Source organism: Bufo bufo, chromosome 9 (assembly GCF_905171765.1).
Source record: "Bufo bufo chromosome 9, aBufBuf1.1, whole genome shotgun sequence".
Classification (NCBI taxonomy): domain Eukaryota; kingdom Metazoa; phylum Chordata; class Amphibia; order Anura; family Bufonidae; genus Bufo; species Bufo bufo.
Window position 1 is genome coordinate 226,565,466 of NC_053397.1, and position 23,997 is coordinate 226,589,462.

Sequence of the window (23,997 nt, forward strand, 5' to 3'; positions counted from 1 at the left end):
TATTATACCTGTGTATTACACCTATAACCTGTAGTATACCTGTGTATTACACCTATTACCTGTAGTATACCTGTGTATTACACCTATTACCTGTTTTATACCTGTGTATTACACCTATAACCTGTAGTATACCTGTGTATTACACCTATTACCTGTATTATACCTGTTTATTACACCTATTACCTGTATTATACCTGTTTTATTACACCTATAACCTTAGTATACCTGTTTATTACACCTATAACCTGTAGTATACCTGTGTATTACACCTATTACCTGTAGTATACCTGTATATTACACCTGTAACCTGTAGTATACCTATGAATTACACCTATAACCTGTAGTATACCTGTATATTACACCTGTAACCTGTAGTATACCTATGAATTACACCTATAACCTGTAGTATACCTGTATATAGCACCTATAACCTGTAGTATACCTGTATATAGCACCTATAACCTGTAGTATACCTGTATATAGCACCTATAACCTGTAGTATACCTGTATATTACACCTATAACCTGTAGTATACCTGTATATTACACCTGTAACCTGTAGTATACCTGTATATAGCACCTATAACCTGTAGTATACCTGTATATAGCACCTGTAACCTGTAGTATACCTATGAATTACACCTATAACCTGTAGTATACCTGTATATAGCACCTATAACCTGTAGTATACCTGGATATGGCACCTATAACCTGTAGTATACCTGTATATAGCACCTATAACCTGTAGTATACCTGTATATTACACCTATAACCTGTAGTATACCTGTATCTTACACCTATAACCTGTAGTAATACCTGTATATAGCACCTATAACCTGTAGTATACCTGTATATAGCACCTATAACCTGTAGTATAACCTGTATATAGCACCTATAACCTGTAGTATACCTGTATATTACACCTATAACCTGTAGTATACCTGTATATTACACCTATAACCTGTAGTATACTTGTATATAGCACCTATAACCTGTAGTATACCTGTATATTACACCTGTAACCTGTAGTATACCTGTATATTACACCTATAACCTGTAGTATACTTGTATATAGCACCTATAACCTGTAGTATACCTGTATATTGCACCTATAACCTGTAGTATACCTGTGTATTACACCTATTACCTGTAGTATACCTATGAATTACACCTATTACCTGTAGTATACCTGCATATTACACCTGTAACCTGTAGTATACCTATGAATTACACCTATAACCTGTAGTATACCTGTATATAGCACCTATAACCTGTAGTATACCTGTATATAGCACCTATAACCTGTAGTATACCTGTATATAGCACCTATAACCTGTAGTATACCTGTATATTACACCTATAACCTGTAGTATACCTGTATATTACACCTGTAACCTGTAGTATACCTGTATATAGCACCTATAACCTGTAGTATACCTGTATATAGCACCTGTAACCTGTAGTATACCTATGAATTACACCTATAACCTGTAGTATACCTGTATATAGCACCTATAACCTGTAGTATACCTGTATATGGCACCTATAACCTGTAGTATACCTGTATATAGCACCTATAACCTGTAGTATACCTGTATATTACACCTATAACCTGTAGTATACCTGTATATTACACCTATAACCTGTAGTATACCTGTATATAGCACCTATAACCTGTAGTATACCTGTATATAGCACCTATAACCTGTAGTATACCTGTATATAGCACCTATAACCTGTAGTATACCTGTATATTACACCTATAACCTGTAGTATACCTGTATATTACACCTATAACCTGTAGTATACTTGTATATAGCACCTATAACCTGTAGTATACCTGTATATTACACCTGTAACCTGTAGTATACCTGTATATTACACCTATAACCTGTAGTATACCTGTATATTACACCTGTAACCTGTAGTATACCTGTATATTACACCTATAACCTGTAGTATACCTGTATATTACACCTATAACCTGTAGTATACCTGTATATTACACCTATAACCTGTAGTATACCTGTATATTACACCTATAACCTGTAGTATACCTGTATATTACACCTATAACCTGTAGTATACCTGTATATTACACCTATAACCTGTAGTATACCTGTATATTACACCTGTAACCTGTAGTATACCTGTGTATTACACCTATTACCTGTAGTATACCTGTGTATTACACCTATTACCTGTATTATACCTGTGTATTACACCTATAACCTGTAGTATACCTGTGTAATGCACCTATAACCTGTAGTATACCAGTATATTGCACCTATAACCTGTATTATACTTGTGTATTACACCCATCTTGCGCAGTGTTTAGTAGACATGGGCTGTGGCCTCTTTAGGTTAATAATGAACTTGCTGCATGGTAACCAGGTGTGTCCTGGCCAAACTGTCACAAGGATCCCTCCTCTTTTACTCTTTAACCCCATCCTCGCTATATGAAGCAGAACTTAACCTGTCCCTGCTGGGGGGTCTGGAATGTTCAGAGAGGAATGAGAGGGGTTTGGTTGAGGGAGGTGGAAAGAGGAAGAGACAGAGCAGAGGCCGAGACTGCCGGGGGTGGAGGCTGCGAATACCACAGGAAAAGTGGAGGAGCAAGGGCAGGAATTGGGCAGCACCCTCTGAGCACACGCAGATCTGAATCTAATCCCGGGGTCTATGGGACAAGGTAAGAGGAAATTATTTTATCCCATTATGAGCTTATACCAGAGCCCGTAACATCTGAGCCATCTCTGAGAATGGCCCTGGACACTGAACTACCCTGACAATGTCACCGGGCAGCTCAGGGCAGAGTCCGGTATCACCCCTGCCCTGTGCCAGGGACCCACTGAGCCTGAGCTCTCCGCCAATCAGATCCAGAGGACTGCGGACATGATCACATTGTATCTCCTACAGGGTTCACGTGTCCTGCATCGCTGAAACACAATGTATCACTCCCATCATCCCTTGTCCGCAGGAGATCACAATCAAATCTTCCATATCCGCAGGAAGCAAAGTACCTTACAAATACTGGGATAATACGAAAGTATTATAGCAGTTATAGTCTTGTGCATAGGAGCAGTATTATAGTAGTTATATTCTTGTGCATAGGAGCAGTATTATAGTAGTTATATTCTTGTACATAGGAGCAGTATTATAGTAGTTATATTCTTGTGCATAGGAGCAGTATTATAGTAGTTATATTCTTGTGCATAGGAGCAGTATTATAGTAGTTATATTCTTGTATATAGGAGCAGTATTATAGTAGTTATATTCTTGTACATAGGAGCAGTATTATAGTAGTTATATTCTTGTACATAGGAGGCAGTATTGTAGTAGTTATATTCTTGTACATAGGAGCAGTATTATAGTAGTTATATTCTTGTACATAGGAGGCAGTATTATAGTAGTTATATTCCTCTACATAGGAGCAGTATTATAGTAGTTATATTCTTGTACATAGGAGGCAGTATTATAGTAGTTATATTCTTGTACATAGGAGGCAGTATTATAGTAGTTATATCCCTGTACATAGGAGGAAGTATTATAGTAGTTATATTCTTGTACATAGGAGCAGTATTATAGTAGTTATATTCTTGTACATAGGAGCAGTATTATAGTAGTTATATTCTTGTACATAGGAGTAGTTATTATAGTAGTTATATCTTTTACATAGGAGCAGTATTATAGAAGTTATATTCTTGTACATAGGAGCAGTATTATAGTAGTTATATTCTTGTACATAGGAGCAGTATTATAGTAGTTATATTCTTGTACATAGGAGCAGTATTATAGTAGTTATATTCTTGTACATAGAAGCAGTATTATAGTAGTTATTATTCTTGTACATAGGAGGCAGTATTATAGTAGTTATATTCTTGTACATAGGAGGCAGTATTGTAGTAGTTATATTCTTGTACATAGGAGCAGTATTATAGTAGTTATATTCTTGTACATAGGAGCATATTATAGTAGTTATATTCTTGTACATAGGAGGCAGTATTATAGTAGTTATATTCTTGTACATAGGAGCAGTATTATAGTAGTTATATCCCTGTACATAGGAGAAGTATTATAGTAGTTATACTCTTGTACATAGGAGCAGTATTATAGTAGTTATATTCTTGTACTAGGAGCAGTATTATAGTAGTTATATTCTTGTACATGGAGCAGTATTATATATTATATTCTTGTACATAGGAGCAGTATTATAGTAGTTATATTCTTGTACATAGGAGCAGTATTATAGTAGTTTATATTCTTGTACATAGGAGGCAGTATTATAGTAGTTTATATTCTTGTACATAGGAGCAGTATTATAGTAGTTATAATCTTGTACATAGGAGCAGTATTATAGTAGTTATATTCTTGTACATAGGAGCAGTATTATAGTAGTTATATTCTTGTACATAGGAGCAGTATTATAGTAGTTATATTCTTATACATAGGAGCAGTATTATAGTAGTTATATTCCTGTACATAGGAGCAGTATTATAGTAGTTATATTCTTGTGCATAGGAGACAGTATTATAGTAGTTATATTCTTGTGCATAGGAGACAGTATTATAGTAGTTAATATTCTGGTACGTAGAGCAGTATTATAGTAGTTATATTCTTGTACATAGGAGGCAGTATTATAGTAGTTATTTTCTTGTGCATAGGAGACAGTATTATAGTAGTTATATTCTTGTACGTAGGAGCAGTATTATAGTAGTTATAGTCTTGTACATAGGAGCAGTATATAGTAGTTATATTCTTGTACATAGGAGCAGTATTATAGATAGTAATATTCTTGTACATAGGAGCAGTATTATCGTAGTTATAATCTTGTACATAGGGAGCAGTATTATAGTAGTTATATTCTTGTACATAGGAGCAGTATTATAGTAGTTATATTCTTGTACATAGGAGCAGTATTATAGTAGTTATAATCTTGTACATTAGGAGCAGTATTATAGTAGTTATATTTCTTGTACATAGGAGCAGTATTATAGTAGTTATATTCTTGTACATAGGAGCAGTATTATAGTAGTTATATTCCTGTACATAGGAGCAGTAATTATAGTAGTTCTATCTTGTACATAGGAGCAGTATTATAGTAGTTATATTCTTGTACATAGGAGCAGTATTATAGTAGTTATATTCTTGTACACAGGAGGCAGTATTATAGTAGTTATATTCTTGTACATAGGAGCAGTATTATAGTAGTTATATTCCTGTACATAGTAGGCAGTATTATAGTAGTTATATTCTTGTACATAGGAGGCAGTATTATAGTAGTTATATTCTTGTACATAGGAGGCAGTATTATAGTAGTTATATTCTTGTACATAGGAGCTGTATTATAGTAGTTATATTCCTGTACATAGTAGGCAGTATTATAGTAGTTATATTCTTGTACATAGGAGGCAGTATTATAGTAGTTATATTCTTGTACATAGGAGCAGTATTATAGTAGTTATATTCTTGTACATAGGAGGCAGTATTATAGTAGTTATATTCTTGTACTTAGGAGCAGTATTATAGTAGTTATATTCTTGTACATAGGAGCAGTATTATAGTAGTTATATTCCTGTACATAGGAGCAGTATTATAGTAGTTCTATTCTTGTACATAGGAGCAGTATTATAGTAGTTATATTCTTGTACATAGGAGCAGTATTATAGTAGTTATATTCTTGTACACAGGAGGCAGTATTATAGTAGTTATATTCTTGTACATAGGAGCAGTATTATAGTAGTTATATTCTTGTACATAGGAGCAGTATTATAGTAGTTATATTCTTGTACATAGGAGGCAGTATTATAGTAGTTATATTCTTGTACATAGGTGCAGTATTATAGTAGTTATATTCTTGTACATAGGAGCAGTATTATAGTAGTTATATTCTTGTACATAGGAGGAAGTATTATAGTAGTTATATTCTTGTACATAGGAGCAGTATTATAGTAGTTATATTCTTGTACATAGGAGCAGTATTATAGTAGTTATATTCTTGTACATAGGAGCAGTATTATAGTAGTTATATTCCTGTACATAGGAGCAGTATTATAGTAGTTATATTCTTGTACATAGGAGGCAGTATTATAGTAGTTATATTCTTGTACATAGGGGCAGTATTATAGTAGTTATATTCTTGTACATAGGAGCAGTATTATAGTAGTTATATTCTTGTACATAGGAGCAGTATTATAGTAGTTATATTCTTGTACACAGGAGGCAGTATTATAGTAGTTATATTCTTGTACATAGGAGCAGTATTATAGTAGTTATATTCTTGTACATAGGAGCAGTATTATAGTAGTTATATTCTTGTACATAGGAGCAGTATTATAGTAGTTATATTCTTGTACATAGGAGCAGTATTATAGTAGTTATATTCTTGTACATAGGAGCAGTATTATAGCAGTTATATTCCTGTACATAGGAGCAGTATTATAGTAGTTATAGTCTTGTACATAGGAGCAGTATTATAGTAGTTATATTCCTGTACATAGGAGCAGTATTATAGTAGTTCTATTCTTGTACATAGGAGGCAGTATTATAGTAGTTATATTCTTGTACATAGGAGCAGTATTATAGTAGTTATATTCTTGTACATAGGAGCAGTATTATAGTAGGTATATTACTCTACATAGGAGCAGTATTATAGTAGTTATATTCTTGTACATAGGAGCAGTATTATAGTAGGTATATTACTCTACATAGGAGCAGTATTATAGTAGTTATATTCCTGTACATAGGAGCAGTATTATAGTAGTTATATTCTTGTACATAGGAGCAGTATTATAGTAGTTATATTCCTGTACATAGGAGCAGTATTATAGTAGTTATATTCTTGTACATAGGAGCAGTATTATAGTAGTTATATTCTTGTACATAGGAGCAGTATTATAGTAGTTATATTCTTGTACATAGGAGCAGTATTATAGTAGTTATATTCTTGTACATAGGAGCAGTATTATAGTAGTTATATTCTTGTACACAGGAGGCAGTATTATAGTAGTTATATTCTTGTACATAGGAGGCAGTATTGTAGTAGTTATATTCTTGTACATAGGAGCAGTATTATAGTAGTTATATTCTTGTACAGAGGAGCAGTATTATAGTAGTTATATTCTTGTACATAGGAGCAGTATTATAGTAGTTATATTCTTGTACATAGGAGGCAGTATTATAGTAGTTATATTCTTGTACATAGGAGTAGTATTATAGTAGTTATATTCTTGTACATAGGAGCAGTATTATAGTAGTTATATTCTTGTACATAGGAGGCAGTATTATAGTAGTTATATTCTTGTACATAGGAGCAGTATTATAGTAGTTATATTCTTGTACATAGGAGCAGTATTATAGTAGGTATATTACTCTACATAGGAGCAGTATTATAGTAGTTATATTCTTGTACATAGGAGCAGTATTATAGTAGGTATATTACTCTACATAGGAGCAGTATTATAGTAGTTATATTCCTGTACATAGGAGCAGTATTATAGTAGTTATATTCTTGTACATAGGAGCAGTATTATAGTAGTTATATTCCTGTACATAGGAGCAGTATTATAGTAGTTATATTCTTGTACATAGGAGCAGTATTATAGTAGTTATATTCTTGTACATAGGAGCAGTATTATAGTAGTTATATTCTTGTACATAGGAGCAGTATTATAGTAGTTATATTCTTGTACATAGGAGCAGTATTATAGTAGTTATATTCTTGTACACAGGAGGCAGTATTATAGTAGTTATATTCTTGTACATAGGAGGCAGTATTGTAGTAGTTATATTCTTGTACATAGGAGCAGTATTATAGTAGTTATATTCTTGTACAGAGGAGCAGTATTATAGTAGTTATATTCTTGTACATAGGAGGCAGTATTATAGTAGTTATATTCTTGTACATAGGAGTAGTATTATAGTAGTTATATTCTTGTACATAGGAGCAGTATTATAGTAGTTATATTCTTGTACACAGGAGGCAGTATTATAGTAGTTATATTCTTGTCTACAGCATTGTGCTTATAATAGGTGTCACTCGCCTCTACCCATTCTGGCTGCTTAATTACTCTGATATTAATTATACATGTGGTTGCGGTTGATTATAACACTTGTTTGCAGATATTATAGATGGTTTCTGGGCTTCACTTCTGAACTTTTTTTGTATAAACAGTGAAAATATTTGTTTTTCCTTAAAATAGCTCTAAGGAGATGATTCTTCTGGGAAGAAGGAATCTGACGTCTCCGGGGCCCATAAATGGGACACGAAATGTATTATTAATGATACGATAAATTAAATATGGAGCCCATCAAAGCTCTCAATATTCTGACTTGAGTTAATCTGGTGTTTAGGTGTCGTATTGAGCACGGATGGAGGATTTGTCAGATCGCAGTACATTCCAGATGAGCCCCCAGAAGATTTATTTATTTTATGCACCTCTATAGCGCTACTATATTCCGCAGCGCTTTACTGACACAGTGTCCCCAGGAGCTCACAATCTAAGATCTGCAGGAAATCTGCTTTAGGCCTTTTTCGCACACGTTCCGATTGATGTTAATGCGTTTATTACACATCAGTGATTTTCCATTGACCGTGAGTCGGTGGGAAAACTATGGAGACAGATTATTTAGGTCCATGATTCGGACCAAGCGCATCCATTGAAGTCTGTGGGTCCGTGAAAACTATGGACAAATCACAAATGGCTTCTGAGATGCTCTGCTAATTAATTTTCGGCCTCGCAGTATCCGTAGAATACAGATGACACATGGAGACGCGGACCAAACACGAATCATCACAGACATGGACGTGTGAGCGAGACGAGCCTTACGCCTCTTTCACACCAATGATACGGATTGGCTCAAGGTGCAATTTTGCAAGCAAGTTCAGTCAGTTTTGTCGGCGATTGCGTTCAGTTGTTCAGTTTTCTTCGTGCGGGTGCAAAACTGAAGGTTTACAAGCAAGATCTTTTAGCAACCATCAGTGAAAAAAGCCGTTTTTCCCTGAAGCCCTGTTCCCTTCTATGGGGCCAGAATATAGAACCTGCTGCGATTCTCACGCAACGCAGAACTGATACGTGAAAAACAACGCTCATGTACGCAGACCCATTGAAATGAATGGGTCAGGAATCAGTGCGGGTGCTCTGCGTTCCCTTCACTCATCGCACTCGCGCAGAAAAAACTTGCTCGTGTGAAAGATTTCTTTCTGCTTGCTATCAGTGAATGGAAACATTCTTATGTTGAGAGGCCAAAAAACAGTTTGACTTGAGAGCTGAGGGTTTGTCACAATTGCATCCAGACTAGACAGTTCTCTAGAACAGCCTGGACTCCAGAGTGATACAAAGAGGACAGGAAAGAATTTGTGCAGACTGGATACAATTGTAGCAAACCTTCAGCTATGAGAAGCATTAGGCTCCATTCACACAAGCGTATTTTTGGTCCGCAGGCTCATTGATTTCAATAGGTTCGCATCCGTATGTGCATTCCGCAGTCCTGCAAAAAAAGATCGAACATGTCCTATTCCTGTACGTTTAGCGGACAAGAATAGTCATTGTTAAGCCTCATTCACACGTCCGTGCTCAGTGGTGGCTCCGTGAAGATGTCCGTGAAGGATCTTTGTGTGGTTCGTGTGTCCGTTTTTTTCTGTCCGTGTGTCATCTGTGTTTCATGGACATAAATTTTCAAAGCATGTCATTCTAATGATCCATGAAACATGGATGAAACACGGATGGAATACGTTTTGCATCCGTGATTTTCACGGACCCACGGACTATAATGGTCATAATGGATATGTGAACACAGACAAAATAGAGCATGCATCCGCGCTAAAACCCCGGACCCATGAGCCGCGCTAAAACCCGGATGTGGAACACTGACGTGTGAGTGAAGCTTTACGATGGGTCCGCAAAAAAAAAAAAGGATGCAACACGGATGTCACAAGGACGTCTTCTGTCTTTTTTGCGGATCCGTGTTTTGCGGGCCACAAAATACAAACGGTTGCGTATGTACAGATAATAATGTTTTTGGCAGAAATGAGAATCTCCGTTTTCTATCAATTCACAGCAAGCGGAGATCTTGAAGTTCATGAGGAATTGAAACAAAAATGCAATTGGAAATTTGCAGAGCTTTTCATTATACTTCGGAGCTGTCCTTCAGACTGCAGCCTGCAAATTACGCCATTCGTTAAACGGCAGAGTTTGCTGGGACATGTAGTTCCTTGAGCTCCAGGGTTCTCATATTTGATCTAAGGCCAAGACTTCTGTCCATGATTATCGCAGTCACCAATCATCGGTGCAGGCGCGACCACAATCGGAAAGTGTGATGACTCTGTCTTCACTTCTCTGCGATAACGAGCGTCGATCTGACGGACGCCTCGGAGGTAACCCAACCCCTGTGGTGCCGGTTATCATGACTACTCCTGGGGCTGTGACTGTGCATCTCATCTCTATGGAGAGCAGTCCTCGCACCAAGCACTTAACCCCTGATGCCCCAGAGCCGGTGGAGATCCCTGCAGCAGCTTTATATAATATTATCATCACACTGAAGACCCCTAATCAGGTATGTAGCATCTATATATCCATTGTCAGGAGAGGGTTAATAGCCTTCTCTCCTAGCAACCAGGATTGTTTACTAACAGGAACGGCGAGCAATAGAGCAGCGAGTGCCGCCAAGCTTATTATGGTGCCGGATCATTATAAGTCTGTGTAGATAAGATAAGATAAGATGCCTTTATTGTCACTGTACAATACAATGTAATACAATGAGATGCTGGAGCAATCCTCGATGCTGTGGACAGAGGAACAAGAACTGACATTTAAACTAAAGCATTGCACTAGAAAGCATTACTATTCACAGTTCACAGCATATATACATATATATAGCAAAGTAGGAAGTGCTTATGAGTATATATATACCCTGTATATGTTCACACCTGCGTTAGAGCCCCCATTACAAATTCTGTAAATGTACTTTGTCCATTGTAAAAATAGAGATAATGATGGAGTCAAAAACAAGGGTAGCTGATATCAGTCACATATGATGGAATGTCTCTGGAGGTTATATCAGCGCTGGAGCGTTATAAGAGGAGCGGCTGATATCAGTCACATATGATGTAATGTCTCTGGAGGTTATATCAGTACTGGAGCGTTATAAGAGGAGCGGCTGATATCAGTCACATATGGTGTAATGTCTCTGGAGGTTATATCAGTACTGGAGCGTTATAAGAGGAGCGGCTGATATCAGTCACATATGATGTAATGTCTGGAGGTTATATCAGCGCTGGAGCGTTATAAGAGGAGCGGCTGATATCAGTCACATATGATGTAATGTCTCGGGAGGTTATATCAGCACTGGAGCGTTATAAGAGGAGCGGCTGATATCAGTCACATATGATGTAATGTCTGGAGGTTATATCAGTACTGGAGCGTTATAAGAGGAGCGGCTGATATCAGTCACATATGATGTAATGACTCTGGAGGTTATATCAGTGCTGGAGCGTTATAAGAGGAGGGCTGATATCAGTCACATATGATGTAATGTCTCTGGAGGTTATATCAGCGCAGGAGCGTTATAGGAGGAGCGGCTGATATCAGTCACATATGATGTAATGTCTCTGGAGGTTATATCAGTGCTGGAGCGTTATAGGAGGAGCGGCTGATATCAGTCACATATGATGTAATGTCTCTGGAGGTTATATCAGCGCTGGAGCGTTATAGGAGGAGCGGCTGATATCAGTCACATGTGATGTAATGTCTGGAGGTTATATCAGCACAGGAGCGTTATAAGAGGAGCGGCTGATATCAGTCACATATGATGTAATGTCTCTGGAGGTTATATCAGTACTGGAGCGTTATAAGAGGAGCGGCTGATATCAGTCACATATGATGTAATGTCTGGAGGTTATATCAGCGCTGGAGCGTTATAAGAGGAGCGGCTGATATCAGTCACATATGATGTAATGTCTCGGGAGGTTATATCAGTACTGGAGCGTTATAAGAGGAGCGGCTGATATCAGTCACATATGATGTAATGTCTCTGGAGGTTATATCAGTACTGGAGCGTTATAAGAGGAGCGGCTGATATCAGTCACATATGATGTAATGTCTGGAGGTTATATCAGCGCAGGAGCGTTATAGGAGGAGCGGCTGATATCAGTCACATATGATGTAATGTCTCTGGAGGTTATATCAGTGCTGGAGCGTTATAAGAGGAGCGGCTGATATCAGTCACATATGATGTAATGTCTCTGGAGGTTATATCAGCGCTGGAGCGTTATAAGAGGAGCGGCTGATATCAGTCACATATGATGTAATGTCTCTGGAGGTTATATCAGTACTGGAGCGTTATAAGAGGAGCGGCTGATATCAGTCACATATGGTGTAATGTCTCTGGAGGTTATATCAGTACTGGAGCGTTATAAGAGGAGCGGCTGATATCAGTCACATATGATGTAATGTCTGGAGGTTATATCAGCGCTGGAGCGTTATAAGAGGAGCGGCTGATATCAGTCACATATGATGTAATGTCTCGGGAGGTTATATCAGTACTGGAGCGTTATAAGAGGAGCGGCTGATATCAGTCACATATGATGTAATGTCTGGAGGTTATATCAGTACTGGAGCGTTATAAGAGGAGCGGCTGATATCAGTCACATATGATGTAATGACTCTGGAGGTTATATCAGTGCTGGAGCGTTATAAGAGGAGGGCTGATATCAGTCACATATGATGTAATGTCTCTGGAGGTTATATCAGCGCAGGAGCGTTATAGGAGGAGCGGCTGATATCAGTCACATATGATGTAATGTCTCTGGAGGTTATATCAGTGCTGGAGCGTTATAGGAGGAGCGGCTGATATCAGTCACATATGATGTAATGTCTCTGGAGGTTATATCAGCGCTGGAGCGTTATAGGAGGAGCGGCTGATATCAGTCACATGTGATGTAATGTCTGGAGGTTATATCAGCGCAGGAGCGTTATAGGAGGAGCGGCTGATATCAGTCACATATGATGTAATGTCTCTGGAGGTTATATCAGTACTGGAGCGTTATAAGAGGAGCGGCTGATATCAGTCACATATGATGTAATGTCTGGAGGTTATATCAGCGCTGGAGCGTTATAAGAGGAGCGGCTGATATCAGTCACATATGATGTAATGTCTCGGGAGGTTATATCAGTACTGGAGCGTTATAAGAGGAGCGGCTGATATCAGTCACATATGATGTAATGTCTCTGGAGGTTATATCAGTACTGGAGCGTTATAAGAGGAGCGGCTGATATCAGTCACATATGATGTAATGTCTGGAGGTTATATCAGCGCAGGAGCGTTATAGGAGGAGCGGCTGATATCAGTCACATATGATGTAATGTCTCTGGAGGTTATATCAGTACTGGAGCGTTATAAGAGGAGCGGCTGATATCAGTCACATATGATGTAATGTCTGGAGGTTATATCAGCGCTGGAGCGTTATAAGAGGAGCGGCTGATATCAGTCACATATGATGTAATGTCTCGGGAGGTTATATCAGTACTGGAGCGTTATAAGAGGAGCGGCTGATATCAGTCACATATGATGTAATGTCTGGAGGTTATATCAGTACTGGAGCGTTATAAGAGGAGCGGCTGATATCAGTCACATATGATGTAATGACTCTGGAGGTTATATCAGTGCTGGAGCGTTATAAGAGGAGGGCTGATATCAGTCACATATGATGTAATGTCTCTGGAGGTTATATCAGCGCAGGAGCGTTATAAGAGGAGCGGCTGATATCAGTCACATATGATGTAATGTCTCTGGAGGTTATATCAGTGCTGGAGCGTTATAGGAGGAGCGGCTGATATCAGTCACATATGATGTAATGTCTCTGGAGGTTATATCAGCGCTGGAGCGTTATAGGAGGAGCGGCTGATATCAGTCACATGTGATGTAATGTCTGGAGGTTATATCAGCGCAGGAGCGTTATAGGAGGAGCGGCTGATATCAGTCACATATGATGTAATGTCTCTGGAGGTTATATCAGTACTGGAGCGTTATAAGAGGAGCGGCTGATATCAGTCACATATGATGTAATGTCTGGAGGTTATATCAGCGCTGGAGCGTTATAAGAGGAGCGGCTGATATCAGTCACATATGATGTAATGTCTCGGGAGGTTATATCAGTACTGGAGCGTTATAAGAGGAGCGGCTGATATCAGTCACATATGATGTAATGTCTGGAGGTTATATCAGCGCAGGAGCGTTATAGGAGGAGCGGCTGATATCAGTCACATATGATGTAATGTCTCTGGAGGTTATATCAGTGCTGGAGCGTTATAGGAGGAGCGGCTGATATCAGTCACATATGATGTAATGTCTCTGGAGGTTATATCAGTACTGGAGCGTTATAAGAGGAGCGGCTGATATCAGTCACATATGATGTAATGTCTGGAGGTTATATCAGCGCTGGAGCGTTATAGGAGGAGCGGCTGATATCAGTCACATGTGATGTAATGTCTCTGGAGGTTATATCAGCGCAGGAGCGTTATAGGAGGAGCGGCTGATATCAGTCACATTTGATGTAATGTCCCTGGAGGTTATATCAGCGCTGGAGCGTTATAAGAGGAGCGGCTGATATCAGTCACATGTGATGTAATGTCTCTGGAGGTTATATCAGCGCTGGAGCGTTATAAGAGGAGCGGCTGATATCAGTCACATATGATGTAATGTCTCTGGAGGTTATATCAGCGCTGGAGCGTTATAAGAGGACCGGCTGATATCAGTCACATAGGATGTAATGTCTGGAGGTTATATCAGTGCTGGAGCGTTATAAGAGGAGCGGCTGATATCAGTCACATGTGATGTAATGTCTCTGGAGGTTATATCAGTGCTGGAGCGTTATAAGAGGAGCGGCTGATATCAGTCACATATGATGTAATGTCTCTGGAGGATATATCAGTATTGGAGCGTTATAAGAGGAGCGGCTGATATCAGTCACATGTGATGTAATGTCTCTGGAGGTTATCTCAGTGCTGGAGCATTATAAGAGGAGCGGCTGATATCAGTCACATATGATGTAATGTCTCTGGAGGTTATATCAGTACTGGAGCGTTATAAGAGGAGCGGCTGATATCAGTCACATATGATGTAATGTCTCCGGAGGTTATATCAGCGCAGGAGCGTTATAAGAGGAGCGGCTGATATCAGTCACATATGATGTAATGTCTCTGGAGGTTATATCAGTACTGGAGCGTTATAAGAGGAGCGGCTGATATCAGTCACATATGATGTAATGTCTCTGGAGGTTATATCAGTGCTGGAGCGTTATAAGAGGAGCGGCTGATATCAGTCACATATGATGTAATGTCTCCGGAGGTTATATCAGCGCAGGAGCGTTATAAGAGGAGCGGCTGATATCAGTCACATGTGATGTAATGTCTCTGGAGGTTATATCAGTACTGGAGCGTTATAAGAGGAGCGGCTGATATCAGTCACATGTGATGTAATGTCTCTGGAGGTTATATCAGTACTGGAGCGTTATAAGAGGAGCGGCTGATATCAGTCACATATGATGTAATGTCTCTGGAGGTTATATCAGCGCTGGAGCGTTATAAGAGGAGAGGCTGATATCAGTCACATATGATGTAATGTCTCTGGAGGTTATATCAGTGCTGGAGCGTTATAAGAGGAGCGGCTGATATCAGTCACATATGATGTAATGTCTCTGGAGGTTATATCAGTACTGGAGCGTTATAAGAGGAGCGGCTGATATCAGTCACATATGATGTAATGTCTCTGGAGGTTATATCAGTACTGGAGCGTTATAAGAGGAGCGGCTGATATCAGTCACATGTGATGTAATGTCTCTGGAGGTTATATCAGTACTGGAGCGTTATAAGAGGAGCGGCTGATATCAGTCACATATGATGTAATGTCTCTGGAGGTTATATCAGTGCTGGAGCGTTATAAGAGGAGCGGCTGATATCAGTCACATATGATGTAATGTCTCTGGAGGTTATATCACTGCTGGAGCGTTATAAGAGGAGCGGCCGATATCAGTCACATATGATGTAATATCTCTGGAGGTTATATCAGTGCTGGAGCGTTATAAGAGGAGCGGCTGATATCAGTCACATATGATGTAATATCTCTGGAGGTTATATCAGTACTGGAGCGTTATAAGAGGAGCGGCTGATATCAGTCACATATGATGTAATGTCTCTGGAGGTTATATCAGTGCTGGAGCGTTATAAGAGGAGCGGCTGATATCAGTCACATATGATGTAATGTCTCTGGAGGTTATATCAGTACTGGAGCGTTATAAGAGGAGCGGCCGATATCAGTCACATATGATGTAATGTCTCTGGAGGTTATATCAGCGCTGGAGCGTTATAAGAGGAGCGGCTGATATCAGTCACATGTGATGTAATGTCTCTGGAGGTTATATCAGTACTGGAGCGTTATAAGAGGAGCGGCTGATATCAGTCACATATGATGTAATGTCTCTGGAGGTTATATCAGTGCTGGAGCGTTATAAGAGGAGCGGGCGATATCGGTCACATATGATGTAATGTCTCGAGGTTATATCAGTGCTGGAGCGTTATAAGAGGAGCGGCTGATAGCGGTCACATATGATGTAATGTCTCTGGAGGTTATATCAGTGCTGGAGCGTTATAAGAATAGCGGCTGATATCAGTCACATATGATGCAATGTCTGGAGGTTATATCAGCACTGGAGCGTTATAAGAGGAGCGGCTGATATCAGTCACATATGATGTAATGTCTCTGGAGGTTATATCAGCGCTGGAGCGTTATAAGAGGAGCGGCTGATATCAGTCACATATGATGTAATGTCTCTGGAGGTTATATCAGCGCTGGAGCGTTATAAGAGGAGCGGCTGATATCAGTCACATGTGATGTAATGTCTCTGGAGGTTATATCAGCACTGGAGCGTTATAAGAGGAGCGGCTGATATCAGTCACATGTGATGTAATGTCTCTGGAGGTTATATCAGTGCTGGAGCGTTATAAGAGGAGCGGCTGATATCAGTCACATGATGTAATGTGTCTGGAGGTTATATCAGCGCTGGAGCGTTATAAGAGGAGCGGCTGATATCAGTCACATATGATGTAATGTCTCTGGAGGTTATATCAGTACTGGAGCGTTATAAGAGGAGCGGCTGATATCGGTCACCTATTATGTAATGTCTCTGGAGGTTATATCAGTACTGGAGCGTTATAAGAGGAGCGGCTGATATCAGTCACATATGATGTAATGTCTCTGGAGGTTATATCAGTACTGGAGCGTTATAAGAGGAGCGGCTGATATCGGTCACATATGATGTAATGTCTCTGGAGGTTATATCAGTGCTGGAGCGTTATAAGAGGAGCGGCTGATATCAGTCACATATGATGTAATGTCTCTGGAGGTTATATCAGTGCTGGAGCGTTATAAGAGGAGCGGCTGATATCAGTCACATGTGATGTAATGTCTCTGGAGGTTATATCAGCGCTGGAGCGTTATAAGAGGAGCGGCTGATATCAGTCACATATGATGTAATGTCTCGGGAGGTTATATCAGTACTGGAGCGTTATAAGAGGAGCGGCTGATATCAGTCACATATAATGTAATGTCTCTGGAGGTTATATCAGCGCTGGAGCGTTATAAGAGGAGCGGCTGATATCAGTCTCACATATGATGTAATGTCTCTGGAGGTTATATCAGTGCTGGAGCGTTATAAGAGGAGAGGAGCGGCTGATATCAGTCACATGTGATGTAATGTCTCTGGAGGTTATATCAGTACCTGGAGCGTTTATAAGAGAAGCGGCTGATATCGGTCACCATGTGATGTAATGTCTCTGGAGGTTATATCAGTGCTGGAGCGTTATAAGTGGAGCGGCTGATATCGGTCACATATGATGTAATGTCTCTGGAGGTTATATCAGTGCTGGAGCGTTATAAGAGGAGCGGCTGATATCAGTCACATATGATGTAATCGTCTCTGGAGGTTCTATCTGTGCTGGAGCGTTATAAGAGAGCAGATGATATCAGTCACATGTGATGTAATGTCTCTGGAGGTTATATCAGTGCTGGAGCGTTATAAGAGGAGCGGCTGATATCAGTCACATGCTGTAATGTCTCTGGAGGTTATATCAGCGATGGAGCTTTATAAGAGGAGCGGCTGATATCAGTCACATAGGATGTAATGACTCTGGAGGTTATATCAGCGCTGGAGCGTTATAAGAGGAGCGGCTGATATCAGTCACATGTGATGTAATGTCTCTGGAGGTTATATCAGCGCTGGAGCGTTATAAGAGGAGCGGCTGATATCAGTCACATATGATGTAATGTCTCGGGAGGTTATATCAGTACTGGAGCGTTATAAGAGGAGCGGCTGATATCAGTCACATGTGATGTAATGTCTCTGGAGGTTATATCAGTGCTGGAGCGTTATAAGAGGAGCGGCTGATATCAGTCACATAGGATGTAATGTCTCTGGGGGGTTATATCAGCGCTGGAGCGTTATAAGAGGAGCGGCTGATATCAGTCACATATGATGTAATGTCTCTGGAGGTTATATCAGTACTGGAGCGTTATAAGAGGAGCGGCTGATATCAGTCATATAGGATGTAATGTCTCTGGAGGTTATATCAGTGCTGGAGCGTTATAAGAGGAGAGGAGCGGCTGTATCAGTCACATGTGATGTAATGTCTGGAGGTTATATCAGCGCTGGAGCGTTATAAAGAGGAGCGGCTGATATCAGTCACATATGATGTAATGTCTGGAGGTTATATCAGGACTGGAGCGTTATAATAGGAGCGGCTGATATCAGTCACATGTGAGTAATGTCTCTGGAGGTTATGTCCAGTGCTGGAGCGTTATAAGAGGAGCGGCTGATATCAGTCACATAGGATGTAATGTCTCTGGAGGTTATATCAGCGCTGGAGCGTTATAAGAGGAGCGGCTGATATCAGTCACATATGATGTAATGTCTCTGGAGGTTATATCAGTACTGGAGCGTTATAAGAGGAGCGGCTGATATCAGTCACATATAATGTAATGTCTCTGGAGGTTATATCAGTGCTGGAGCGTTATAAGAGGAGAGGAGCGGCTGATATCAGTCACATGTGATGTAATGTCTGGAGGTTATATCAGCGCTGGAGCGTTATAAGAGGAGCGGCTGATATCAGTCACATATGATGTAATGTCTGGAGGTTATATCAGGACTGGAGCGTTATAATAGGAGCGGCTGATATCAGTCACATATGATGTAATGTCTCTGGAGGTTATATCAGTACTGGAGCGTTATAATAGGAGCGGCTGATATCAGTCACATATGATGTAATATCTCTGGAGGTTATATCAGTACTGGAGCGTTATAAGAGGAGCGGCTGATATCGTTCACATGTGATGTAATGTCTCTGGAGGTTATATCAGTACTGGAGCGTTATAAGAGGAGCGGCCTGATTATCAGTCAACATATAGAAGGTTCTCCCCACTGGAGATGTAATCATGGGGGTCCGGGAGGTTTCTTTCGCCAGCCTTGCTCCACTATGTCATGGCTGATAACAGGCACAGCAGCCAGTAGAGTCTTCGGGTCGGTTCCCGTCACTTCTCTCCGTTATCAGCCGTCACCGCAGATGAATCAGGTTTTCCTCCCACACATCGATTTATCTTGATGTAGAGATTATTTTGTGTTTAACCCTTTCCTTTCTTCTCCAGCTCACAATGAGGACCGTGCAGGTGATTCAGGAGGAGCTCCACGATGTGACAGTTTAGCCCTTCCCTCCAGATCTCTGTGACCCCCCATCATGTCCGGTGAGTGTGTAAATGGACTATCACTCTCATCATTTCCTAACTGCCAGTTATAAATGCTGCTTGATCCTTTACTTTATATATTTATGATTTCCCACAAGGGGGTTAATAAAACGAATCTGCCTCGTGCCTCGCTCTCGCTCCTCTGATCTCGTACCTCGCGCTGGCCATACGCCTTCCATGGTTGAGGCCCACATTCATCTGATGTACTTGGCCACATCATGCCTCGTGCCTCGCACCTCTCTGACCATCCACATGCCTTTGTAAGCCGTTTCCTTGTGGGGGCTGCAGGGTGGTACCGCGGCTCGCGGCATAAGGTCAGCAGGTTGCCACAAATTGCCGCGGTTTCTCGGGAAGTTCAGGTGAAGCAGTTTCACCGGTTCCTTCCACAGTCCTCGGGCGTGCGGTGCTTTAACTCCCCGTGGTTGATTTGTGGGACCCCAGCCTTGGGGTGGGTCTGCACGGGACGGATATGCTGCGGATTGTACCTGAGATTTGCGCAGAAGATAACAGCTCACGTCGCGGATGAGATTTTACTGAAAATTTACGGTTAAGAAAAACCTTATTTTTCTGCACAGATTTTGACCCGTGATGCAGTTACGGATTTTGACGGCGGTTTCACCCCTGTCAGTGTAGCACGCGGATTTGCGGTGGATTTCTCTGTCCACCTTTGGTAGATTATAAATGACGCGTCCAGCCAGCGTCCTGGGGCCCAGAGATCTGAGGGGCCCGCAGATGTACGGCTCAGTGGCAATTTTGATACTTATAGGTGGGAATCTGAACTCATTGATACAAAACATTTACAATGTAACAACTTTGTGGTCGTTCTGAGTCTTAAAGGGTCCTCTGTGTCTTGCAGGTCCTCACCTCTTCTGGCTGGTTTTATTGGGGGTCTTGACATGGATTTCCGCAGAGGACCCCTGTAGATGCATCTTCCTGGAGCAGGAGGCGGACTGGTCGCTGCTGACGTCTGATCACTGCTGTGTGAACCTCACTCTTTCTGTAAACACCTTGGACTGGAACCTCTTTACCCCCCTCCACAGCCTCCGGGTCTTGGATCTCTCCAACTCTGGAATTGAGGAGCTCACAGAGTCCGAGGGGGGGAGAAACCAGACACTCATTGAGATCTTGTACATGGACCACAATCACCTGATGAGAGCTTCCGGAGGGTTTCTTGAGCAATGCCCCCAACTTGAGGATTCTTCACCTTGAGTTCAATGATCTGCGTCACTTCCTCCAAACTTCTTACAAGTGTCCGTCCTGATCCAGGAGCTGCACCTGAGCTACAACAACCTGCACTCCTTCCCCGCCAGTCTCCTCAGACCTTCTCTCACCACTTTTGGCTTCCTCAACAACAGTCTGGACTGCTCATGTGCCTCTATGACCAACTGGAACCCAACTTCCTGGCCAATGGCACCAGACTTCTGCTGGATGATGTTGTCTGTGCTTTTCCAAAGGATGCCAATGGGCAGAGGATCCTGGACGTCCCGAGAAGCTCCGTCTGCCGTTCCCACGGCCTGACTGTGGCCTTGATCTGCATCCCATTGGTGGCGCTGGTTCTGCTCATGTGCTGGTATGTACTGCCTGCCGACGACAGAAAGGTGCATACGCCAACACAAGGCGCGAGTGCAGCCTGGTCACTGTGGATCGCAACGGAGCTGGGAATAGGGGAGAATATCATCACTATGAACCCCGGCACAACTTCCAAAAAGAGCGCAAGGAACAAGAAATTCAGCAGTTCAAGGACCCCATTCTCCTCCGACCATCTGCTGCCTCCTGGGAAGCAACCGAGACCTGTACGAGGAGGTGGAGATCAAAACTGGGCACCTCTGCAGACTCCCTGGTGGAAGGCGATGGACGAGAGGGTCTGGAGGGTGCAGGGCTGATGTTGGCATGTAGCAGAGGAAGAAGAGGATGAAGAAGAGAAGAGCTGGGGCCCGAGGAACCAGAAGTGGAAAACTGTCAGCGTGGACAGAGGTCATGAAGGAACTCAAGTGACCGAGAGAAACTTTACTGAACCAGACTACAGACTATTACAGTCTGGTGCCAGAGATTGAGTTAGAAGACTCTGACCATTGTGAGTATGAGAGCGTCGACCTCACCTGAGCAAGTATGAGAGCGTCGACCTCATGAGAGCGTCAACCTCACCTCAATGAGTAGGAGAGCATCAAACTGTCCAAGAGTGAATATGAGAGCATCAACCTCATCTCAGTGACCTTCAGGCTTGAAAACCAATGGACTCAATTATTATGTAAGGACTAATGACTGCGGCAACCAGAACAGGACTAAGGATGGTCAGACAGTGCTGAACCTGGACTGAATCTATTATAATACACTGCCCCGAGCCTATAATGCACTGACCGGAGCCTATAATGCACTGATCGGAGTCTATAATACACTGAATAAAGTCTATACTACACTGACCGGAGTCTATAATACCACTGATCGGAGTCTATAATACACTGATTAAGTCTATAATACACTGACCGGAGTCTATAATACACTGACGGAGCCTATAATACACTGACTGGAGTCTATAATACACTGACTGGAGTCTATAATACACTGCCCCCGAGCCTATAATGCACTGACCGGAAGCCTATAATACACTGAATAAAGTCTATAATACACTGCCCCGAGCCTATAATGCACTGACCGGAGCCTATAGTACACTGATCGGAGTCTATAATACACTGAAGAAAGTCTAATAATACACTGACCGGAGTCTATTAAACACTGACCGGAGTCTATAATACACTGACCGGAGTCTATAATACACTGACCGGAGTCTATAATACACTGACTGGAGCCTATAATACACTGAATAAAGTCTATAATACACTGACCGGAGCCTATAATACACCTGACCGGAGTCTATAATACACTGACCGGAGTCTATCAACACTGACGGAGTCTATAATGCACTGACCGGAGCCTATAATACACTGAATAAAGTCTATAATACACTGCCCCGAGCCTATAATACACTGACCGGAGCCTATAGTACACTGATCGGAGTCTATAATACACTGAATAAAGTCTATAATACACTGACCGGAGTCTATAATACACTGACCGGAGTCTATAATACACTGACCGGAGTCTATAATACACTGACCGGAGTCTATAATACACTGACTGGAGCCTATAATACACTGAATAAAGTCTATAATACACTGACCGGAGCCTATAATACACTGACCGGAGTCTATAATACACTGACCGGAGTCTATAATACACTGACCGGAGTCTATAATACACTGACCGGAGCCTATAATACACTGAATAAAGTCTATAATACACTGACCGGAGCCTATAATACACTGACCGGAGTCTATAATACACTGACTGGAGCCTATAATACACTGAATAAAGTCTATAATACACTGACCGGAGCCTATAATACACTGACCGGAGTCTATAATACACTGACCGGAGTCTATAATACACTGACCGGAGTCTATAATACACTGACCGGAGTCTATAATACACTGACCGGAGCCTATAATACACTGACTGGAGTCTATAATACACTGACCGGAGTCTATAATACACTGACCGGAGTCTATAATACACTGACCGGAAGCCTATAATACACTGACCGGAGTCTATAATACACTGACCGGAGTCTACTAATACACTGACCGGAGTCTATAATACACTGACCGGAGCCTATAATACACTGACCGGAGTCTATAATACACTGACCGGAGTCTATAATACACTGACCGGAGCCTATAATACACTGACCGGAGTCTATAATACACTGACCGGAGTCTATAATACACTGACCGGAGTCTATAATACACTGACCGGAGCCTATAATACACTGACCGGAGTCTATAATACACTGACCGGAGTCTATAATACACTGACCGGAGTCTATAATACACTGACCGGAGCCTATAATACACTGACCGGAGCCTGTAATGCACTGACCGAGCCTCTGACGTGCTGACTACTGACTGTACTATGACGTCTGTGCACGGTCTGGCGGTCACTAACGCTGTAGTCCCTAGTACTTATACCTTCCTTCATTATCTCTCTGGTTTGGCCTCACAGATGAATGTGGATCAGCAGCCGCACTATCAGTCCCAGCATGCCTGCTCATAGTGTACACAGGACACAACCTGGACTCCAGGTTTTCTGCGCTGAAACACTGTAACAAACTATCAGGGTAGAAAAGAGATTTGTGCTGCTGATATGTTTACCTTCC

The 23,997-nt window shown here is 41.1% G+C and overlaps 1 long non-coding RNA gene across 1 annotated transcript; it reads left to right on the forward strand.

The window, feature by feature from the left end:
* Positions 1–2,410: 2,410 nt before the first annotated feature.
* LOC120979441 lies at positions 2,411–22,204 on the forward strand. The gene is made up of 3 exons (XR_005774285.1): positions 2,411–2,688; positions 19,689–19,784; positions 20,641–22,204. It is a non-coding gene; the product is annotated as an uncharacterized LOC120979441 (long non-coding RNA).
* Positions 22,205–23,997: the final 1,793 nt, after the last annotated feature.